The 18,110-nt window shown below is 42.4% G+C and overlaps 1 long non-coding RNA gene across 1 annotated transcript; it reads right to left on the bottom strand.

Annotated features, from left to right (window-relative positions):
• Positions 1-349: 349 nt before the first annotated feature.
• Positions 350-1,593, bottom strand: LOC311230833. The gene is made up of 3 exons (XR_014619834.1): positions 1,568-1,593; positions 1,088-1,122; positions 350-457 (listed from the first exon to the last, which is right to left on the bottom strand). It is a non-coding gene; the product is annotated as an uncharacterized lncRNA (long non-coding RNA).
• Positions 1,594-18,110: the final 16,517 nt, after the last annotated feature.

Consider the following 18,110-nt stretch of genomic DNA (forward strand, 5'->3'; position numbering starts at 1 on the left):
TGCCTCTTGGTGGTGTGACCTGCAGTTAAAAAGAAATTTATTATTATGACGCTGCTTGATTACAATATACCAAGGTCCAATAATAAGTAAGGGATAATGTATAGCTACGAGGTCATTGTCGCAAAATAATTGACCGACACGGAGTTTAAAATACCGAGGCGCAGCGCTGAGGTGTTTTAAACGTCAGTGAAGGTCAATTATTTTGCGACAATGATCGAGTAAAGCTATACATTATCCCGCTTATTACATGGCTAACTTACTAACAATATACCTAATTCATCGACAAGACTAGATCAAATGAAGACGCAGTTGTTCTGTGGCTCTGTCAGTTACACTCAGTTACAGTCGCACTCCACCTGCCTGCTCTGACCTCTGCAATGGCCTGATCCATGGCCTCCTGGGTCCACAGACGCACCTTCCTCTCCCTCTTCCGCATTTGCCGGATATTAGGCATGCTCTGCAAACACACAAAAATATTTTAAACAAGAAAGTAAAATAATATGAACTTTATTATTATTGTACGACTGACGAGTTTATTTTATTTGATTTATTTAGCACATTATTTAAAAAAAACAGTGCTAGGAGGGAACTTATGTGAGTGATTTATGATGAAATTAAATTAGATTTGAATTGTTTTTTTGAATATGGATAAGGAGGTTGTTGACCTCAATGATGAATTTAGTTTATTGCTATGGTTTGTTGGATATGAGTGAAATTCTGATGAAAAGATGCAGAACAATGGAAGGTATCAAGAACATCTTGCCTTTTGTTAATGAACTTGAATATGAATGAGCATGAAACCAAAATGATTATGCTGAAATATTACCAGACATGCAAACACACACACAAAATGGGGGACCCTGATGGAAACAAGACAAACGTCTTTCTCAGGTCTGCATCCCCTTAACAATTGTATGTATTGAGCCGTACTGTATTGTACCCATTCTGCAATCTGTTAAATAAAGTTTTCATTCATTCATTCATTCACACAACCTTACCTTCACCCAGTTCAGCATGGCAGCCTCACACACACACACACACACCTCCATTCACCTGTAGAGAAACAAACAAGCACACACAAACCTACCGTGTCTGCTGTGCTGTCTCTGGACTTTGTCACTGCTTCAGATGTTTTTTTATACAGAGATTGAGAGAGAGAGAGAGAGAGAGAGAGAAAACCAGTTCATTATTTTCCCCGCGAAAATTATTGTTCTCCCTTCGATTATTTTCGCGCAACCTCAGTTCATCACTCGTTCAGACAAACTTAGATCTCTTATTAAGATTACAAATGTACAACACATTTCGTCGGACAAAACACTGGCTATATATGCTAGCAACATAACCAAACAATCTGACTTCATCTTGGGGCGAGTGGGAGTTCGTGTTTAAGGAACAGGAAGCTACTTTTACTTGGAAATCAGCGTCGCCCCGAACACATTCGAACAATTATAACGTTGCAGTGGTACAAACGTTCACATCTAGTAGTCTTTAGATGACTAAATATAGATGAATACTCATGAAATTTGATATATATACTCTAAAATAAGTATGATTTCATATCACCTACCTTTCGACGTGAAAATCTGGTGGGGCTGTGAGGAAAGATCCAGAATGCCGCGCAAGATGGGGCGTGACCGAAGTTGGGTTTGGGCGTTCCCAGATAAAGAGGGTGACCGGGATTGGTTTACGTTCCGTTAACTGCTGATTTATGCAATACAAATCAACGTCATTTTACAGGCCTTTCATCAGTGCAGAGATTATCCTCATCCCTGGCGCGGCAGGTTGGGTAGGGAGGCAGCCCAGTAAATGGTAACTGGCTGCATTCATATAGCGCTTTTATGCAAAACGCTGTACAATTCTTGTTCCTCAACATTCACCCATTCACTCACCCATTCACACACCGATGGCAGAGGCAACCATGCAAGCTGCCAACCTGCTCATTGGGAGCAGTTAGGGGTTAAGTGTCTTGCTCAAGGACACTTCGACACGCTGCCCGGGAGGAGCGGGAATCGAAACCGGGAACCTTCCGACCTACCTCCTGATCCACTGTCGGCCTAGTGATGAAAGCGTTGCTGGTTCAATTACTGGTACCGGCAGTGCCAATGCTGCTGACGTGCCCCTGTGCAAGGGCACCTAACCCCCCCATGTACCGTATTGTATAGGTGTACCTGTCTGCTCCAAGGACGGGTGTTGAAAAGTAGCTAACACAACATGCTGATATAACACAACGGACAGTTGCTTGCAATGTGTCATTGTGGTTGTATCTGTCCTTGGAAAGATAAACCCTACATATCTGGACATAGACAGACATTAGAATTTAAAAGCTACACCTGAGCAGGTAATGAAAGAAGCATTTTGTATAAAAGTATTCTGTACTTCTGTATGATAACTAATAAAGAAACTTGAAACTTGAGTTAAGGATGCACCAGCACCACAAACCAATCAAATACGTTTATTCAAATTATACCGTGTCAACCACTGTATTTTGAGTATTATTTATATCATATTATAACTATTCTTGAATTGAACTGTTCTCCATATATTTTAGAAATGTCCACCATGGAGAGGAACAGTATATTATATCCTTGTATACTAGAGCTGCCCAATGTTCTGAACCCCTTGCATTATATAGCTGTTCTGAACTCCTTGGATTACAAAGCTGTCCAAGGTGCTGAACTCCTTGTATTATAGAGCTGTCCAAGGTGCTGAACACCTTGGATTACAGAGCTGTCCAAGGTGCTGAACTCCTTGTATTATAGAGCTGTCCAAGGTGCTGAACTCCTTGTATTATAGAGCTGTCCAAGGTTGTGAACTCCTTGGATTACAGAACTGTTCAAGGTGCTGAACTCCTTGTATTGTAGAGCTGTCCAAGGTGCTGCACTCCTTGTATTATAGAGCTGTCCAAGGTGCTGAATTCCTTGGATTACAGAGCTGTCCAAGGTGCTGAACTCCTTGTATTATATAGCTGTCCAAGAGACTAAACTCTTTGTATTATAGAGCTGTCCATTGGGCTGAACTCTTTGTATTATATCTGTCATGAACTCCTTGGATTACAGAGCTGTTCAAGGTGCTGAACTCCTTATATTATAGAGCTGTCCAAGGTGCTGAACTCATTGTATAATAGAGCTGTCCAAGGTGCTGAACTCATTGTATTATAGAGCTGTCTGACAGGATAATATGGTGGGTGTCATACCTGCTACCCGTAATGAATGCGAGGGCAGAGTAATAGTGGCGTAAGAGTGGAAGCAGCAGAATGTCTATAAATTACATCACTATAGTCCACAACTGAAAAAAAGTACGTGGTTTAGTGGTTTGCATAATGTGACCAACTTTAAACAGGGATGGGACAAACAAATATAACAGTCAAGGCAGACCTCCTTCACCTCAGAGTCAGCACATAATCAATACATGAACCATCTAGCATATTATTGATCTAGGGTTTTATTGATTTAGAGTGACACTGTTCTTCTTGGTAACTTTGAAGCCTCTCAAAGGAACATTAAGTTCAGCTTGAGTTGAAACTGTTTTGTCTTCTTGCTCCCAGGGAGGAGAAAGAGCCACAGTAAAGAAAACAACAAGAGTGGCATCATGCCGGAGTTGAGAGAAGACGTGTGCCGCTGGACTCCCTGCTGTGTTTACTTTTCAGCAGTAATGTCTCACTGTGTTACAACTACTACAACAGAGACAGCAGAGAGTACAAGACTGTGGTAGTGCTGGATCCCATTTTAGTGTCTGTGTGTTTGTGTTTGTGTTTGAGTTTGTGCACACGCTTATATGTATGTTTGTGTATGTTCTCATGTGTGTGTGTATACAGTATGTGTGTATTTGCATGTATGTGTTCATGTCAGTGCGTGCATAATGTTTGTGTAACTCCTCCTTCCACACACACACACACACACACACACACACACACACGCACACACACACGCACACACACACACACACACACACACACACACACACACACACACACACACACACACACACACACACACACACACACACACACACACACACACACACACACACACACACACACACACACACACACACACACACACACACACACACACACACTTAAAGAGACATTTCACTTTGGTAGAATATGTTACAGGCGTATCTCATCTACTGTACCTCCACCTACATGTGAGCTGATAGCGTCCGTCTCGCCGCCAGGCCTCTCTGGCTGTCAGGCTCCTGAGTGACTTCCATTCATCCTGGAGGCCTGGAGTGTGAATATCAAAATGTATGACGTGAACAGTTTGTTGGGTGGCTTCTTTTGTGAAAAAGGAGCGGATCCTTCCCACGTTAGACTCAGGAAGAATCTGCAGGTTCTGGTTGTTGAGGCAACGTGAGCAGAGCTCATTGTGTTGTAGAGCTGTCCAAGGTGCTGAACTCATTGTATTGTAGAGCTGTCCAAGGTGCTGACGTACTTGTATTGTAGAGCTGTCCAAGGTGCTGACGTTCTTGTATTGTAGAGCTGTCCAAGATGCTGAACTCATTGTATTGTAGAGCTGTCCAAGGTGCTGACGTTCTTGTATTGTAGAGCTGTCCAAGGTGCTGACGTTCTTGTATTGTAGAGCTGTCCAAGGTGCTGACATTCTTGTATTGGAGAGCTGTCCAAGGTGCTGAACTCATTGTATTATAGAGCTGTCCAAGGTGCTGAACGCATTGTATTGTAGAGCTGTCCAAGGTGCTGAACTCATTGTATTGTAGAGCTGTCCAAGGTGCTGCACTCATTGTATTGTAGAGCTGTCCAAGGTGCTGAACTCATTGTATTGTAGAGCTGTCCAAGGTGCTGAACTCATTGTATTACTACTTTCCCTCATCCCCTCTTCCCCCTCCCCCCCTACTTTCCTTGCCCTATTTTTTGTCCTGATTGTAAAGCGACCTTGGGTTCTATGAAAGGCGCTATATACATTTGATTTATTATTATTATTATTATTATTGTAGAGCTGTCCAAGGTGCTGAACTCATTGTATTGTAGAGCTGTATAAAGGTGCTGAACTCATTGTATTGTAGAGCTGTCCAAGGTGCTGACGTTCTTGGCGGTTGGTGATGGAGCCACGGCTACGTTCTCCGCGGTGATTGAAAGGCCGCTCAGTGGGGAGGATTCAGCAAGTGACGATGATGATTATGATGAAGGTAGCGTGAATGCAGAAAGATGAGGTCATGACCCTCCTGTGGGAGAGAGCACAGCGAGAGGGGGGCTAGGAGAGTGGTGGGGGAGGAAGAGGAGAGGTGGAGGGAGGGTTAGAGTGGAGAAGAAAATGGAGTGGTTAATGGTATGCTGTCGGATAACAAGAAGAAACATGAAAGAGAGAAAAATGGATGAGAGAGAGAGAGAGCAGAGTTCATTATCTGATGAAAGAAGAGAGGGATTTTAGATGAAAAGGTGCCATGGAGGGAGAGGAGGAGTGGTTGGTGAAGGATGAAGGGATGATGCTTTGGCTTGTTCTGCCCCGAGGCCGTGTGTCAATCAAACCCAGCCCGTGTCATTCATCCCGCCCACACTTCCTGTCATCAAGATGAAACCTGGGATGGATCCTATCTGAGCGTGTCGGCTCCCCCGCTGGGCGTACAGCACGGCACAGTATGGGCTCATAGGTGACAGCACTCATCTCTTTGAACGAGTATGTGTGTGTGTTTGTGTGTATGTGTATGTGTATGTGAATGTGTATGTCTGTTTGTATGTGTGTGTGTATGTGTATGTGTGTGTGTAGATAAAATAAGTAGATATTATACATACTATAAACTATGTGTGCAGGATGGTGTTTTTGTGTGTTTGTGAGTGTAATAATAACAATAATAGATTTCATTTGTAATGCACTTTACAGTTGCGGGGCAACTCTCAGAGAGCTACAGTTAAAGGAACTTAAAAGCGAGCGAGAATAAAGGAAAGAAAGAATATAAAAATAGGCAAGACTAAAACATAAAATAACATAGAGAAACATAGAATAATAAAACTGATAAAAGAAATTGGTCAAAGAAATTGGTAAAATAACATAACATGTGTGTGTGTGTGTGTGTGTGTGTGTGTGTGTGTGTGTGTGTGTGTGTGTGTGTGTGTGTGTGTGTGTGTGTGTGTGTGTGTGTGTGTGTGTGTGTGTGTGCGTGTGTGTGTGTGTGTGTATGTCTGTGTTGCTAAATCATCCCCACCTCTCTTATCTTACTCTCCTCCCACTATCTTCTGTCTGTTTACTATTATTTTCTTCCAGTTCTCTCTTTTCTGCCCACTGTTCTCTTTCTCTCCTCTCCTTTTTCTGCATGACCATCTGAACACACACACACACAAAAACACCATCCTGCACACATAGTTTATAGTATGTATAATATCTACTTATTTTATCTACAGAGCGGTCATAACTCTGTGTTATGTGTATGCGTGTGTAACTGTGTTCATTTATAGGATTGATTTGACATACTGTAGTACATTATAACTTGTACAAGCCTGCAAACAAGCATAAACACACACACATACTGTACACACACAAACAAATAAAGATTATTACATACACAAGCACAAACATACATCAACACACTCTGTATTCTCTCTCTCTCTCACTCTCTCTCTCTCTCTCTCTCTCTCTCTCTCTCTCGACATTTCTTTTCAACACACAAGACGTTTCTGTTGTCCAAACATTTTTAGTTATGAAGTGGAAGTCTGGAACAAGGAAAATGGACAAGAGCTCTCCTTCTGATGTTTATTCAGGTATAAATGGCTAAATGACAGGTCCTCCTCTCCAACTGACAGCCACGTTCTGTCTCCTCCTGTTCCAAACAAGTTGTTTAAATCCTTCCTTCAATGCACAAGTTGGTCTGGCCCTGCCCACTGCCCTCACTGGCTGGTCAACTGGTTTGGCGTGTGGGTCAAAAGATAGTGAGTTTGTGTGGGTGTCACCTGATATGAAATGTGTCTCAGTCTGGCCTGTGTGTGCTAAGGCCTCTACATGCTACAGCAACTGCAACGCAACTACAACACAACATCAGCGCGACTTCAATGCAACATGTTGCAGAGGGTGTTGTAGAGTGTGTTGCGAGGATGTTGCGTACCTCTCCCCAAAATCGAATCTGAACAACCTTGCGTTGTTGTTGCGTAGCAGTGATTGGTTGGTTAGTGAATGGGGGCGGGGCTGTCATAGAATAATATTGGTCCCGCAGGCAGGAATACTATCCTCGAGTGCCTGTGAGCCACAGGGGACTTCCATAGCATACGCCTTCAAATCATCGTACCTTGACGATAAAAAGCCTCCACAATTTAGTAAACAGTGTTCCCATGGCTGGTGTTGATATTTTACGATGCCAGCTTGTGATAATTTGTTGTAGCCAGCCAGCTAGCGTTGATGCTATTCAATGCTATCATACCCAACTAACGTTAATGCCATTCAGAATTTATTAACATAGCTACAACAACACAGTAACGTTAATATAATTACATGCATCATTGTTTACAATGAACGGTGGGGTTAATCGAAAGGACTGGACACGGACAAGTTAAACAGCAATCAATTAATTTAATACAACAGGTTCGAGCTGCACTTTCGTGCCTATACGACCGCACCACAGCCACAGTGATATACACGGCTTTGACGAGCTCTCTCTCTCTCTCTCCTGTCGATTAAAATCAGCAGCTCTTCCTCGACCTCGAGTGCCTGTAGCTGCCTGCATTTGCACAAAGGCGCCCATCCCTGCTGCTAGCTAACATTAAAACTAACCTAAAGTTAGTTGTTCACCAACGATCTATAGACAACAACAAACACAGAAGTTACACAAGCAGAATACATCACAAATACTTCCGGTCGGGGGATTTCAAAATAAAAGAGTGACATCTAAAAGCACCGGAAATACGTTTATTTTGTACATTATCTAACGTTAACACGAACCTAAACTAACTTTAGATTAGTTTAGGTTCGTGTTAACGTTAGATAATGTACAAAATAGACGTAGTTACGGTGCTTTTAGACGTTGCTCTTTTATTTTGAAACCCCCCGACCGGAAGTATAAATGATGCTTCTTTTTCTGCTTGTTATCAATGGGTTGGTTGAGAAGGGAAGTTTCATCTATCTAGGGAACTTAGCTACATCCGGGGTACAATGTTGCATAGGCTGCGCGTCGATTTTGCAGAAGCATAAAGGCAGAGTGTCTGCAACACTGTTGCATTGTCGATGTTGTGTTGCAGTTGCTTCGCAGTTTCTGTAGCATGCAGAGGCCTTTATTCATTCGTGTGAATGTATTGTATGTATCTGTGTGTGTGTGTGTGTGTGTGTGTGTGTGTGTGTGTGTGTGTGTGTGTGTGTGTGTGTGTGTGTGTGTGTGTGTGTGTGTGTGTGTGTGTGAGTGCGTGCGTGCGGGTGCGTGCGTGCGTGTGTGTGTGTGTGTGTGTGTGTGTGTGAGTTGGTGTGTATTTGTGTGTGTGTCTTTCTATGTGTGTGTGATTAGTTCTATGAGCTAATCACATTATTTTAAGACAGACCGTTCCTGTTCACACCCTAACCAACTGGTTTCGACCCCCCACAGTGGAGGTCCTCTTTGGTGATCCTGTTCTGAGTGAGCTTCTGTTCACATGGTAATGATAACTTTGATTTCATCAGTTGGCCTAGCCAGATTGAATTAGTGTCTTCCGTTTTCTAGTCTCCCATATATAACTGTCAATTTTCTGGTTCTAACTAGTTCATAACCAACGGCCATATGAATATTAAATTATATAGGTCTCTCTCAAGGTTAAGGTCACCTTTATTTAAAACCAACCGAAGTTGCACCAACGCTCTTCACAGTACTGTTACGGACTCTGTCCTTGTATATATAGATTGTATTATGTATATGTATTGTTGTCTTTTGTCTCCCTCTTGTGTCTACATATCCCCATTCTCAGGTGTCTCCCTGTCTCAGTTCCAGCAGCAGCTGGTCAATCACCATCTCACTCCAGCAACAGCGGCTCGTCAGCAATCAAGCTCCACACCCCTTCATATGTCCCAGTCTTTGTGTCAGTTCCCTCTCTCTGTTGTTTGCTATAGAGCCGTGGCTCTTTCCCCGTACCTGGTTCAAGTAAGTCGATCAAAACTCCCATTATCCAGATTCAAATAACCCGATGTTTGAATCCAGGCTTTCCCTGTTCCTCGAACGCTGATTCAGTCTTGTTCATTCGAACCAGACTTGATACTCAGGATAATTGCGCGCAGCCCCCTCACCTGAAAAGACAGCAGGTGTCAATCGCAGAAATCCTGATTTTCTAACGGCATTGATTGATTGATTGATTGAAAACTTTATTAACAGATTGCAGAATGGGTACAATACAGCACGGCTCAATAGCCTTGCCGACAAATTAAATGCATAATCTATAGGCTAATTTTAAATCCCTTATTACCCCAATCAATCAGATTATATTTATTTAAATGTGCCTGCTGGCAGTAGGCTTAATGGAATGAATAATCTAATGAGATCTTGCTAGCGAAAATAATTAGTTCAACTCTTTCAGAATAAGTAGATACAAACAAGCCCAAAGAGTATCTAATTGATATACGAATTATATTATGAGGATATCTGTACTGTATGCGCTCGGCTTAGGTATCATGTACTATATAAATACATGGTTCCAAAAGTTGTCAAGGCGTGACCCCCGAAATAACGTGTCAGAGAGGCTTGGAGGGAGGCTATAATACAGTTTCACTATTAATCAGGTTTTAATCTGTTTCGGACATCATCCATACATGCATTGCATTGATTAACCTTTGCTTTATACCAGTGACACCTCATGTTCATCATCAGATAACAGTGCTTGAACAGATAAATGCATTTTCTCAAATTCATTCATCAAAACATCAAAGGCTCATTCAATTGATCAAGTCACCTCACGTCATCAAATCCGTCAAACAGCGCATCTCCTCATATATTTTAAACCCAGTTACAATATCACAATAACGTGTGAGTGACAGTGATACAATTCAACAATCCACAGATTCTGATTCCTCATAATTCATATCCACAATCCACGCACGCTTCAATTTATGCTTGAATGAAACACAATCCGGGCGCTCCGTTAAGCAAATCCACAGCGAAGAATATGAAACGAATCAGAGCCAAACGCCCGATAGGTTTCATTCATTAAAAATATCCCTGCGGGATTCACATTTGCAATGCTCCGTTATTAAAATAACCACATAGTGTTTGTCGCGATTGTGAGCGTCGTATCCATATAACTATGACGTGCATTATTTAGACAAAGTACATCCATAGGCTGAATATGATTTATTGTCAGAATGTTAGGTCTATCATTTTACATTTCAAAAGCCCCCTCTAGAAAAACGAAGCACAAAAACATAATTCTCTAGAGACTGTTAGGATTATTTCAGGAAGAGATGGCATTTCTTTGCGAGGGCGTGGCCATGCAGGTTATCCAGCTAACTGAATTTAACCCTGCGCTGGAGCAGGTTCAAACTTTTTGATCTGTTGCCATAGTGATTTAGACAATCGCGCTTCGAGGAACCGACAGGTCAGGCTTTAGTCAAGTCATCCTGAAAATGATCTGGCTAACTCAGTTAGCCAGGTACGAGGAACAGGGCCCTGGTGAAGGTTCTGGTATTTTGTAGAGCTGGTGAAGGCTCTGGTATTTTGTAGAGCTGGTGAAGGCTCTGGTACTTTGTGCTATTGTTTAGTGAACCACATTGTATCTTTCGGTGTTCCTTGTTATTGCACATTTCTGTTTAACCCTTTGTATATTTGTTCCTTTGTCACCCAGCCTATGGTGATTCCTTTTCTTTGTATTAATCTTTTGTTTCGCACACAGGGACAATTGAGGACAGGAAGATACCCTCGGTCTACATTTCGCATCACATAGGTGACCTGATGTTAAAGACACCAGCCTTAGAGTGAGCACCACCACCTGTACTTTTGGGCGTCCGCGCCTGTAAAGGGGAGGGTGGGATTTAATTTCCTTTTGTATTTAATTTGGTGCCACTGGTAGTCCTCCTTGCTCTCTGTTTTGCTGTGTTTTGTAAATAAATACTATTATTTTGCAAATCGTTTCATGGTTTTAGTGTCACTGCACCCTCACCTAGCCTGTCTGTGGCCGTGTGTTGCGTCCCCTTACTGGGGTGCGTAACAGTACAAAGAAACAGACAAATTCAAAATACAATATAAAATACACAAGTCAATACAATCCAATAGTAGTGTTCGATTTCTAGAGGCTGTTGACAGGTGATATTAAAGGATGTTCTGGAGGCATGTATTCCAGATGTCTTGGCGTGAGAAGGACACAGCGTCCAGGCTCTCTAGCACCAGTGTAGAGGGACACATAACGGCTGCTTTCACAGGTTGTTGTTTCCAAAGACCCCGGAGTGCAGTCTGCCAATAGGCAGCGAGGCTTGATTGATGCAGGGCTGGATGTCCTCATCAGGCGGGCAGGTTGGAGTCAGGACGCTGTTCAGGACACTGCCAAGGTAACAAAAGCGCTTGACAACCTTGAGAGGTGTGCCATCTGTGGTGAACTGAGGCGGTTGAGTGTTGCTGCCGCTACTGGACAACAATCTGTTTTTTTTCTTTTAGGGGTTTTTATCACAAGGTCCAAAGAGCGGTGTAGTGAGATTGATTCCTCTATCCCACCTCTCTATCTCTCCTCTTTCTGTGTCTGTTTGTGTGTGCGTGCCCGTGTGTGCATGTGTGTGTCTGTATGTGTATGTATGTGTCCATCCTTACCTTAACCCCCCCCCCACCTTCTCATCTGTTTCTCTGTCTCTTTCCCTCCCTCTCTCTCTTCTCTATCACCCTCTCTCTCTCAGCAGGAATACATGTGTGATTGACAGTCTTTATGGTGGTTGTATTCCGTTGGATGTCCTTTTCTCAGCAGCTCACAAATCAAAGCTGTGTTTGCACATTGTTGTATTTCACCCAGTAGGTATGGGAGTTTTGCGTTCTTTTCCAAGTTTTCAAAGTATCTTTGGGTGTTCGCAATTTGTGGGAAGTATGTATCTGATGTCTTGGTATAGTGGACAGGTTGTTAAGAAGTGTAGCTCGGTTTCCAGTCTCTTCTTGTGTGCAGTGCGTGCATAGTCTGTCTTATTTTGGGAGCCAGGGCCCTCATTTATCAATAATGTGTAGAAAGTGTTCTATTTTCGCTCCTACGCACGGAATTTAGAATGTCTCTATGCACAGAAAAATCGGGATTTATCAACCGTGCTTGCACAGGTCATACGCACACTCTGTGTTGATAAATACCATTGTTCTTACCGTCTATGCTTGTGCATGATTATCCATATATGGTAATGAAACACCCCCATGGGATGTGAAATAATGGACTAAGCTGAGCGAACTATGAGAAACTTCACTGAGAGCGAGATTGATCACGGAGGTCTAACCAACTAATTTAACGCACTGTCGAACCAAGAACACACAACGCGTGTTATGGGAGATACGTGACAGGCTGACGGAATTGTACACGGTGATGTCGGATATCAACGACTCCCTAAAGACCATTGCCTGGGCAGCGCAAAATACTAATAAAGACTGTTAACCACTGTTTGTCGTTGGTGTCTTAATAACCATGCTGGAATATGAATGCCTTTTTTTTCCGTTTCGTTCTTTTAAAGTTCGATTGGCTACCTGGTATAATATGATTTGTAGAGGCATACAATCTATTTTGATGTCGGTATTAGGTAGCTTATATAATATAGCTATTATATATAATAGCATAGCCTACATATGCAACAGTAACTTGCGCATAACGCATGGCACAGACACGGAGCCCTGCGAAGCCTGCATACAGTAAACTAACTTGATTGTTAATCTAACTGTTGTCCTTGTATCTTTACGCTTATGAAAACATTAAATAATATGTATAGGCTATAGGCCCTCATTTGGCCATAAGAGCCTATTCTCAAATGGCTATCCGCTCTGGGGAAGGACGGTTGGGAACCCCTGCTATAGCCTATCCTTTATAATGTTATAGGCTATTTTATTTACAGTAGTCTATTTATGATTTGTTTCCAGAGCCGGTCTCAGTTATGCTGTGGCTGAGAAGGATCAGGATTAATGAAGCTTCTAGGAGACTGCTTCTCGGGTACAAATTAAAACCACAATTGAAAATGATGTACTTCCTTTCTTGACAATAGCCTACTATAACAATAATACGAGAGCATACAAGAACAATGAATCTACTGCCATGTAGCCTACGCCATGTGTAGCCTGCCTAGTGATCAATAAAAACTTGAACTTGAATTCCATCACGTCTGTGCGGGAGCTCACTGTCACAAATAGACTGTGACAATGTAAATAAAAACGTGCACTGAAAAGTTACAGTATGTAGATGGTTGATTATTTGTATGACAGTCAGTCAACCCTTGCAAAAAGTATCAGTTTTATTTAATAAATTGAAAACAGCATTGATATTATGTAAAAGCAAACTGGCAATAGAAAAGATGTTCAAAATAATCTAGTTCCCTTAAAACGCTAACGCTATTAAATAGAAATATACAGTGGAGGTTTTTTGCTTTAATCCCTGAATATCTTGCATGGGTAGATTTACATAAAACTGCTCTATGATCCTTGCTCTTGTCTGTATTGCTGGGGCGTTTTGGAGGTGGCTGTTCCACGTCTGACATGCGTCAGGTCTTGGGGGTTCCAGCAGCGGGATGCCATTTCTGATGGCCAGATTATGGAGCACACTGCAAGCCATGACGATATGGCAAACCTATTCAGGCCGGTACACTGCAGCGTGCCCCCTGTGCCAGACAGGCAGAGCCATCCAGAGTCATTCAGCAGGCAAATTGCACGCTCCACGGTGACTCTTGTGCGCGAGTGTGCCCGGTTGTAGATGCGCTCCTGTTGGGGTTGATCAGAGGAGTGATCAGCCACAACGATAAATAACATGCATTAATTCGGAAATACCTATATTCCAAATGCTATTTAAAGGGTTTGACAAGAATTACACTAATGTCGCTATTTTACAATTAACTATAATGAATTACGGGTCATATCCGAACACAGTGTCAGTGTTAAAACTAATGCACGAAAGCTTATTTCCGTGTTGCAGTTTTCTTATTCTACCGCTGGGCGCCATGTACGCACGTGCGTAGAGCTGTGCGTAGATATACGCACAATCTCAAGCACACGTTCAAGTTGATAAGTCCCACACTTTGCTTAGAAATGATCATACGCACGGTTTACGCACATATCTGTGCGTACGCACCATTGATAAATGAGGGCCCAGACCTGCCAATGGCGGCCTTTCTCGATGGCTAGGCTGTGCTCCCTGAGTCTGTACCTAGTCAAGGATCTCCTTAGTTTTGGATTGGTCACAGTGCTCAGGTATTCTGCCACTGTGTACTCTCTGTTTAGGGCCAAATAGCATTCCAATTTGCTCTGGTGTTGGGTTGATTCTTTCCAATGTGTCAGATAGTTTTCTTTTTGTTTTCTTATAATTTGGTTTAGTCCAGTGTGGTTTCTGTCTGGTGGCTCTGCTTGTGTTTGGGAGCAGAGTCCCAGAACCAACTGGCTGAGCGGGAATCTCTCTAGGGACTCTCTGTAGGTGAGGGCTTTGTTATGGAGTGTGTCTGGGTCACTTTCTTTTATTTTAGGTGATTATGAAATTTAAATGCTCTCTTTTGGATTTTGATTATTAGTTGATATCTTCCCAGTTCTGCTCTGCATGCATTATTTGGTGTTTTCTGTTGGGTGCTAAATTCTTAACTTGGTGTTTGTCCCATTTTGTGAAATGTTAAAATCCCTCTCTCTCTCTCTCTCTCTCTCTCTCTCTCTCTCTCTCTCTCTCTCTCTCTCTCTCTCTCTCTCTCTCTCTCTCTCTCTCTCTCTCTCTCTCTCTCTCTCTCTCTCTCTCTCTCTCTCTCTCGCTATCTCTGTCTCGCTCACTATATACATATATATATATCAAATCAAATAAAATCAAATGTATTTGTAAGGCCCGACAACACACGTTAATGTCCCCATGGGCTGTACACTTCTTCTTTAAACAAATCAAGAAGAAACATCACAATAAGTCAAGAACAAAACAAGAACACCATAAGGTCAAAAAAATATTAAATGCAAATTTTTTTATAAATGCAACACTCCCAGACATACCCCACGCGAAGGTAAGGAAAAACTCACTAATACCTAGCAATAGGAGGGGATTAGAGAGTTCCCATGCTTGTAGTGGGCGGAGATGGAGCAATAAATACAAGTAGTGAGCATATGCATACATGGTGACAGAATCATAGTATATAAGAAAATTGTGAAGACAGAGACAGAGGTTAAAAGGTTCTCCTATGTCTGCAGAAAAGCAGACAAGGGAGCAAATAGACATCCTAACTAAACTAGACAGATTAATCTAAGGGTCAGGCCCCGACCAGGTGAGATCAGGGTAGGTTGAAGGAGAGAGAGAAAAGATGGGTCTTAAGCAGGGATTTAACAGCCGACAGAGCAGGCGCCCCTGACGACGTCAGGTAATTTGTTCCACAGGTAGGGAGCGCGGTAGACAAAGGCTCTGTGGCCGGCGGATTTCTTTTTAACCGTATAGAAGCCCTGCATTTTGTGAGCGCAGAGCACGAGCGGGCGAGTATCGAGAGATGAGAACGGATAGATCGAGCGGTGCAAGCCCATTTAAAATGTTGTAGGTGAGGAGTAGCACTTTAAAGTCAGATCGGGCTTGAATAGGAAGCCAGTGTAGGGTGGACAAAACTGATGTGATGTGATCAAATGTTCTAGTTTTATTTAGTATCCGTGCTGCCGCATTTTGCACGAGTTGAAGATTTTTGATGCTTGACTTAGGTAGGCCTGAAAAAAGTGCATTACAGTAGTCTAGACGTGATGAGACAAAAGCATGAATTAGGGTTTCAGCATCAGCCAGAGTTAAAATGGGGCGAATTTGAGCGATATTACGAAGATGGAAGAAGGCAATTTTGGTGACATTTTTTATATGTGCATTAAATGAGAGGGAGGAATACAAAATTACTCCGAGTTTTTTTATGGTGGAGCTCTGGGATACATGACAAGTATCAAAGTTGAGGGAGATGTCCTGAAACAGGCCTCTGTGGTTTGGGGGGCCAACAATTAACATCTCAGTTTTATCTGCATTAAGGAGTAGAAAGTTTTGCGACATCCATTTTTTTACGGCAAGCAGGCAAGCCTCAAGATTTTGTAATTGGGAGGAATCATTTGGCTTAATAGGTATATATAATTGGGTGTCATCAGCGTAAAAATGTAAGTTTATGCCAAATTTGCGTATGATAATTGCAGAGGGGTAGCATGTAAATCGAAAATAGCAAAGGGCCCAAGACAGAGCCTTGTGGGACCCCGCATTGCACTAGGAGGGTCTCAGATGTTAAATCATTATCGACCATGCAGTGTGTTCTATCAGTTAAATAAGATTTAAACCAAGCAAGTGCGTGACCCCGAATGCCAACATGATTCTCAAGCCGACCTAGAAGAATCGAATGATCGATAGTATCAAAGGCTGCACTGAGATCAAGCAATAAGAGCACAGAAGTTAGGTTTGAGTCAAGAGAGAGCAGTAAGTCATCTGTAACTTTGGTAACCGCCGTTTCGGTGGAGTGTAAGGCTCTAAAGCCAGATTGAAAAGATTCATTAAGATTAGGGATGCTCGATATTGGCTTTTTTACCGATACTGTAACTGAGGGGTACAATTCCCTGACTGTATTAATCAAGTATTAGTATCATTAAACTACTACCGTGTATGTACATTACTGGCCTTACTGTACACAAGTATATTAGATCAGTGGTTCCCAAAGTCGGGGTCGCGACCCAAAGGTGGGCCGCGAGCAGCCACGGATGGGCCGCGAGATGATTTAAAAAAAATATAAAAAAAAAAAAAAAAAAAAAAAAAAAAAAAATTATTTAATTTTTTTTTGTCAGGCCACTGAACTTAGAAGCAGGCCAGGACTGTGTTTCTAGTTGTATTCTAAAATTCTTTTCTATTGTATTCTAAAATGTGACTATATGGTTTTATATTAACTTAATAAATAAACAAAAACGAAAAATCTACTTATTTCAACGAACATTTCAAACTAAATAACAGATTATGCACATAAAACGCTGAAAACAACCGAAGCAACAATAGTATTTTAATGAGGCTATTATTATTATCATTATTATTTTGCAACAAGTTAGCCCTCTCATAAATAGCACATATAAATGAATAACTAACTTGAACTAACTTAATAGGATTGAAGTGATATTTGGCTTAAAAAAACGGTCGCCTGGCAAAAAAAAAAAAAAAAAAAGCCTGACGATGTGCATTGGGCCGCGGCTCTCTGACGCCTTATTTTCTGGGCCCCGGCCTGAAAAGTTTGGGAACCCCTGTATTAGATGACAACACTTCCACAATGAAACGGTTTCCACACAAATACTTGTTTAGAATATTTATTACATCAAAGAATATGATATTACATTACTTTGGTCACGTTAGATGCGCTTATAAGGCAAAGAATGTGCAGGCAAATCAATAATGAAAGTTAGGAATTAGATCTAGGGATATTCTGGGAAGGGGGGGTGTACTACCGGTTGTAAGCCAGCAGAGGGAGGCAAAGCTCTATGAAAGTCAAGGGTCCACGGAGGCGATATCACCCCTGTGTGGTCGGGGAAAGGCAGCCTGGTCCCAGGGTGCGCGCCGTGCAGGTGAAAGCCGTGGAGCCTCTGGTACGACAGAGACGGGCTCGAGTGATGTCCTTACGGGCAGGTGTAGATCCCACAGCAGCGGGGTAGACGGTTCTCTGCTCCGGCAGCTTGGTCAAAGCAATGAAGAATAATAATCCTTGCCGGAAAGTGGCTCTGCTGGTCCGGTGTAGGTATCCTCCGTGGTGCGCGGTGGTCCACGGTTGAACTTGACGTTACTATCCTTATTAGCACGCAGCAATAAGTGCTCTTATGTAGACACACAATTACCCACTTCACGTGGTCTTTGACTCGTAATGAAGGCTTTTACTAGTAAGTAGCGAACGATACGTTAAACAAACGTATTAGGATAACACGAGACTCTATCTTGGGGCAATACGAGCCCTGCTGTACCGCACGTTGCGTAGTGGGTAAGGCTTTACTTGGTAACTGAACCAGACTGAACTGAAGGCGAACTGAAAAAGGAAGTTCTGTATTCGCTGGTCATATTT

Source organism: Notolepis coatsorum, assembly GCF_963971535.1.
Source record: "Notolepis coatsorum genome assembly, chromosome: 1".
Classification (NCBI taxonomy): Eukaryota; Metazoa; Chordata; class Actinopteri; order Aulopiformes; family Paralepididae; genus Notolepis; species Notolepis coatsorum.